At 38.3% G+C, this 5898-nt stretch overlaps 1 protein-coding gene across 1 annotated transcript in view; it reads right to left on the bottom strand.

Annotated features, from left to right (window-relative positions):
• LOC107746311 (FERM and PDZ domain-containing protein 3-like) overlaps positions 1 to 5898 on the bottom strand; it is a 189520-nt gene that overhangs the window by 88136 nt on the left and 95486 nt on the right. Inside the window, exon 3 of the mRNA XM_016560451.1 lies at positions 1551 to 1637. The gene's annotated coding sequence lies outside the window, so the exon portion shown is untranslated. The remainder of the gene's footprint in view (positions 1 to 1550; positions 1638 to 5898) is intronic.

Raw genomic sequence — 5898 nt, 5'->3', positions numbered from 1 at the left:
GTGAGCACTGGTTCCTAAACTTTGGGAAGTGTTCGCAAATGAATTGTGTGTTAAAAGACATTCCCATTCAGCATGCAAGTATACTGTAGTATTCACTAACATGAAGTGCATTAGAGACTCAGCTAATGCTCACAGTTCATTCCAACATTAGTCTGTCGGACATTAGCATGCTACTAAGCTAAAGACTCAATAATCTAATAATCACAACAAATCCAAACAACACACACATATTGAGTGTAAGATTAGACTATTTTATTTATGTTTTCCGTAGTTAATCAAATACAATCTGCATTTGAAATACAGTACTGAAATAATAATTGAAGATGAAGTAGGATGGATTAAGAGGATTAAGTAGGAATAAGCAATATCTTCAGAATCAGAATCAGAATCAGAAAGAGCTTTATTGCCAGGAATGTTTAGGAATTGAATTTGTTTTGGTGACAGAAGCTTCCTCAGCACAAATGGAATGACAGTGACAAGACAAGACACAGATAATAAAAATAATAAAGATGGGATAAGCAAATAGGAAATAACAATATACAAATTACTTTTCTTCTGAGGGAGTGTTGTTAAAATATTATTAACATTTGAAAAACATTAAGTCTCTTAAAACCTGTTTATGGCAGGGCAAGGTTAGTTAGAATGTTGGTACAATTGTGGTACAATTCCCTAAGAACCTACAAATAATAATAATAATAATTCATGATATTTGTAAGAAATACGTTTTTATCTTGAATATATGTGTGAGTGTGTGTGTGTGTGTGTGTGTGTGTGTGTCACTTTGTCAGTTTAAATCTAGATTAAAGACCCATCTCTTTAACCTGGCACACACTAATCACACTAATACGTTTCTAATATTCAAATCCGTTAAAGGATTTTTAGGCTGCATCAACTAGAACCGGGAACACCGGAAACACTTTCCATAACACCCGATGTACTTGCTACATCGCTAGAAGAATGGCATCTACGCTAATATTAGTCTGTTTCTTTCTTATTCCGAGTCTACAGCCCTGAATGTCAGCGGAGACCAGGACAACTAGATGAACCCCAGAGACAGATCCCCAGTGAAGACCTTGTCTCCCAGACGGCCACCGGGACAAGACCACAGGAACCAGATGAGTCCTCTGCACAATCTGACTTTGTTGCAGTATGGAACAAACAAATGGTTTCTCCCAAGGTTTTTTCTCCATTTTGTCACCAATGGAGTTTTGGTTCCTTGCTGCTGTCACCTCTGGCTTGCTTAGTTGGGGACACTTAATTTCCAGCGATATCGTCGACTTGATTGCACAGATACTATTTAAACTGAACTGAGCTGGATGATGACATCACTGAATTCAATGATGAACTGCCTTTAACTGAAAATTGTGTGTTTACTATTGTCCTTTTGCATTATTGGCACACTGTTCTCCTATTTGATACTGTAAAGCTGCTTTGACACATTTGTATAGTTAAAAGTGCTATATAAATAAAGGTGACTTGACTTAATATGTATTTTACCCCTAGGCTTATATGAAGCTTTTTTTGATGTGTGTGCAATGTCTATGACTTACGATGTTTCTAGACAAGGTGCTGTGGATAGCTGGTATGTTTTTCAGGGTCAGAGATCCTCAAAACCTCTGCACAGGTAGAGAGAGCCACTGCAAAAATAAGAAGAAAAACAGTCTTTAAAATAATCGCCTATGCCGTATATATGTAGTAATAGTAGTAGCATATACTGTATTGTTTTTAATTGTTTATTGCTTTAAGGCAGTGGTTTTCTACTCCAGTCTTGGTGATCAACTGTTCTGCGCACTTTGTATGTCTCTGATCTGTGTTAAATAAGGAAGACATACAAAATGTGCAGAGCGGTGGATCACCAAGACTGTGGAGAACCACTGCTTTGAGAGATGTCATGCGAATATGATGGATGTAAATACAGACTTAATTTAACAAGTTACATCAATCAGACCACAGAAATTTAATTTGTTCTAATCACATATGCTTGCATGCTGAAGAACACCCATGAGCCACTTACTGACACTGATGGAAACTGACCTTCGATGAACATTGTCATATATATGTAAGCAATAAAGTACGAAAAGCTGTGCTGTATCTCAGCATGAGAAAACATTCCTGTCTTTTTATTTAAACCAGAGTGGTTCACAGCACCGCACAAGTCTTCCTAAGAAACATCATTAAAAAGTATAATTCAATGAACATACACTACCATACCTGAAACACAAAACGTATAAATAGTATATGCACTTCAGCAACTGTGGCCTTTCACAAACACACACATTTAGTAGGGGAAAATATATCATACAAATCAGCTGAAATACATTTGTTTTAAATTACTTTTTGACTGGTAATCTGGTGAAGTTGAACCTGTTCAGTAACTCAAAAGGAGACCATCTAGAAAAGCTAGTAAAGAGGTTTTGCCTCAAACACTTTGTTAATAAAGAAAAGTTTTATATTAGAAGAACTTTAGATTGTTATTTGGTAATACAAAAGCATGTTAACCGCACTTTTTTTGTTTGAAGTTTTATATTTTAGCAGCCAGAGACTCACCGCGCCTTCAAAATAATCCAACTGAGGTGCGTAGACCAAAAAAAAGTTTCCCAAAGGTGAAGAGCTTGAAAAAAGTTTGCACACTCAAACGTCAAAGAGTCACAAGCGAGATGAAAACAATATAAGCAATTTACTGAATGAAACAAGGCAAACGTTGTTGACAAACTGTCAGCTCGGCATTGAAAATGGTCAACATGTGATCGAAACGTTTGCCTTGTTTCATTCAGTGAATTGCTTATATTGTTTTCATCTCGCTTGTGACTCTTTGACGTTTGAGTGTGCGGACTTTTTTCAAGCTCTTCAAGTTTTATGGTTTGAAATATTGAGTAAGCTGGCTCACAATTTACTAGTTGATTGCACTGACCATGGTCTTGGGGACTGGGTTCCAACTTCCATCATGCTACGTGACTCACAGATAATGAGATTTAAGGCTGCAGAAACTAATCGATGAAATCAATAATGAAAATAATTGAACATGAATTTGATTATCCATTAATCATGTCTGCGCGCTGTTCACAAAACATCTACCAGTCATGTCACTTTACAGCAGTGAATAACACATTTCTATGGACAAAACGCATCTGAAATACTGTGTAGCAGAGGACACAAACCAAGCTGCTGTGGGAAAAGTGGACAAAACAAGTTATCCAAAACATGACAATGCTTTATATTATGCTTTTCAAACAAGCTCGTAGGCATATAATACAACGAGGCTTCCCCTTTCAGGCGCTCTGGATGATGTGTGTGCTGTTTAATGCATCTGGATACCTGTTTTTCTCAGCACATAACTTATACATAACATTTTACGGTTATATCCTTATCTGTAAGTTTTAGGACATGCCACAAGCATTTCCATTTGTTTTTTTCCCAATAAGTTCATCCTGACAGTAAGTGAGTATCCATTAAACTTCACAGATGTCATTGAACAAACACTGGCATGAATATTTCTTTGGGATCCGGGGCTTCTAACAGCTGCTGAAGTGATGCGATGGCTTGGCTGGATGGAGGTTTTTATTCACAGTGCATTTACACCGCTGTGCTACACTTCAAAATCACTACCTTAAAATTTACAGCTATTTTCTGCTATCCAAATTACATCAACTTGTCACGGGGTACCTCAGGGATTGGTTCTTGGACCCCTCATTTTCTCCATATAGAGTACAATACTTTGCTAGGATCCATTATCCATTATTATGATGACAGACAGCTTTACTTTTTATTTCAACCTATAGCTATACGTATCTCAAACTGTCTGGTGGACAACATAGTATGGATGAAAGAACATCACCTGAAACTCAACCTAATGAATACCTAGTGAGTTTTTTTAACTTCCCACCCACTCCAACTGTACAGCACAACTTTACCATCCAGCTAGGATCATCAACAATAATCTCAACCAGACCAGTCACAAATCTCGGGGCAATCTTTGATAACAAGCTGATCTTTAAAGACCACCCTGACAGCACGGCCATGCAGGTTTGAATTACACGCCATCAGGGAGATCAGGCCCTTTCTGCACACATTCTCATCCAGACTCTTGTCATTTCTGGGCTGGACTATTGCAATACTCTTCTGGCTGGCCTTCCATCATGTTCAATTATACCTCTACACATGATCCAGAAAGCAGCAGCATGACTGGTCTCCAATGTGCCCAAAAGTGCTCTCATCACACATCTCCTCATGTTTCTGCAACTTACATCAAGTTTAAGACATTGATGCTTCCATTCAGAACAGCCGGTTTAATCAGACTGATAGGGGTCAAACAGGTTACTATTTGCCAGATAGTTTGGATGAAAACCAATCAGCCCAGAGCTTTGGTTATAAAGAAAAATGGTGAAGTGTATGTGTAGAAATGAGATATAGGCCAGACGATGAGACAATACCTCTGGGACAAAAGGAAAGGGAATGGTATCATGGGGGCTTGTTTCCCACTGCTTGAAATGCTGGAGTATGTTTTACTTGAAGCAGAGAAGATGACTGGTGCAAATGTATCTAGAGTTTTGGAGAAATTAGTTGCAGATGATGACCACTTTGTTTTGAAGAGTGTGAAGTCATTAGCAAGAACTGTGGATGGCAGAGTAGGAGGAGGAGGCATGAGAAGGTTGAAAAGGCTTGTGTGGGTTGATGATCGTAGTGTTGATTCCAGAATGGAAGAATTACGTATTTTTTTGTTTTGATATTGGAATAAGGTTTTCCTTGATTTTCTTTCTGCTATATTTCTGTCCTGCTTCTCTAATGAGTTTCTGGGATGCATGGGCTGATCTGTTTTAAGACTACAGGGCAGAGGGTGTGCAGTGTTAATGAGATGGTGGATTTCAGGGAGGCAGCTTGTGAGAAATAGTTGATATGAAGTGCAAAGAGAGCTAAAGAGGTGAGGGAGGGGTGTGAGGCAGTCTGAAGGTTCCTTAAACATAGCCATGGATATGTGGGAGAAAAAGGAATGGGCCAAGGGGAGTGTTAAAGTGATGTTGACTGAGGGCCTGTCTACACTTGCGGTTTTGGCCATTTGAGAGCAATGCACATGACAGGAAGTAAGTGTGCAAGACTGTCCAATGCCTGAAAAATGCTAAAACTCAGTGCCCTTATAGCACTAAATCTCTAATACCTCTTACAAAGGGTATTCGAGGGAAAAAGTATTTAATGCTAAGAGTTTTCTTTTTGAACAGCCCAAACCACAAGGAATCTTATTTTTTCAATTCTGATTTGGGCCACTAAAACAGATACAGGTGTTATGTTTTGCAGTGTGACCTGGGAGTCACTCAAAATATGTTACATTACGTAACCTGTCCGCGTCAGGCCCTGATCAGTCTGTTGATATTCATTCTGCGATAACAACCAGCTGGATGTACATGATCCCAATTATTGCATAGATACTTGCCACATTAAGGAAAAAAATTAGACACAAAATATTGATTTAGCTCTTTAAACACAAAGCTTCTGCAAAGAAAACAATTCAATCAGAATCAAGTATTCCAGAGAGTGGTGTAATATACCAGTAGTTGGTATACTAGTAGACGGTGGAGGGACAATGAGGTGTTAAAACTCTTAATTATAACAGTGACAGCTCTATGCAAGCAAAACTTGAGGGGATATATAGTAAATATTTAAATATTATCTCCTCATCCTTGTCTTCCTTATTGACTGCACAAATTCGCTGATTCCACTGCACATTACCTTATAAATGAACATGCAAACCCTGACTCCAGTGGCCTCCGTGTTGACCTCTGTATGACAGCATGCTGCATGCCATCTTTGTTCTTTGACTCATGCAAGTCAGTTTATGACCAAGTTACACTTTAATATGAAAAAAAAGAAAGAACAGCCAAACAAACAAACAAACAAACAAACAAA

Source organism: Sinocyclocheilus rhinocerous, unplaced genomic scaffold (assembly GCF_001515625.1).
Source record: "Sinocyclocheilus rhinocerous isolate Xijiao unplaced genomic scaffold, SAMN03320098_v1.1 scaffold1881, whole genome shotgun sequence".
Taxonomy (NCBI): Eukaryota; Metazoa; Chordata; class Actinopteri; order Cypriniformes; family Cyprinidae; genus Sinocyclocheilus; species Sinocyclocheilus rhinocerous.
Note: the sequence above shows the minus strand (reverse complement) of the source record. Positions and strands in the feature narration are given on the sequence as shown.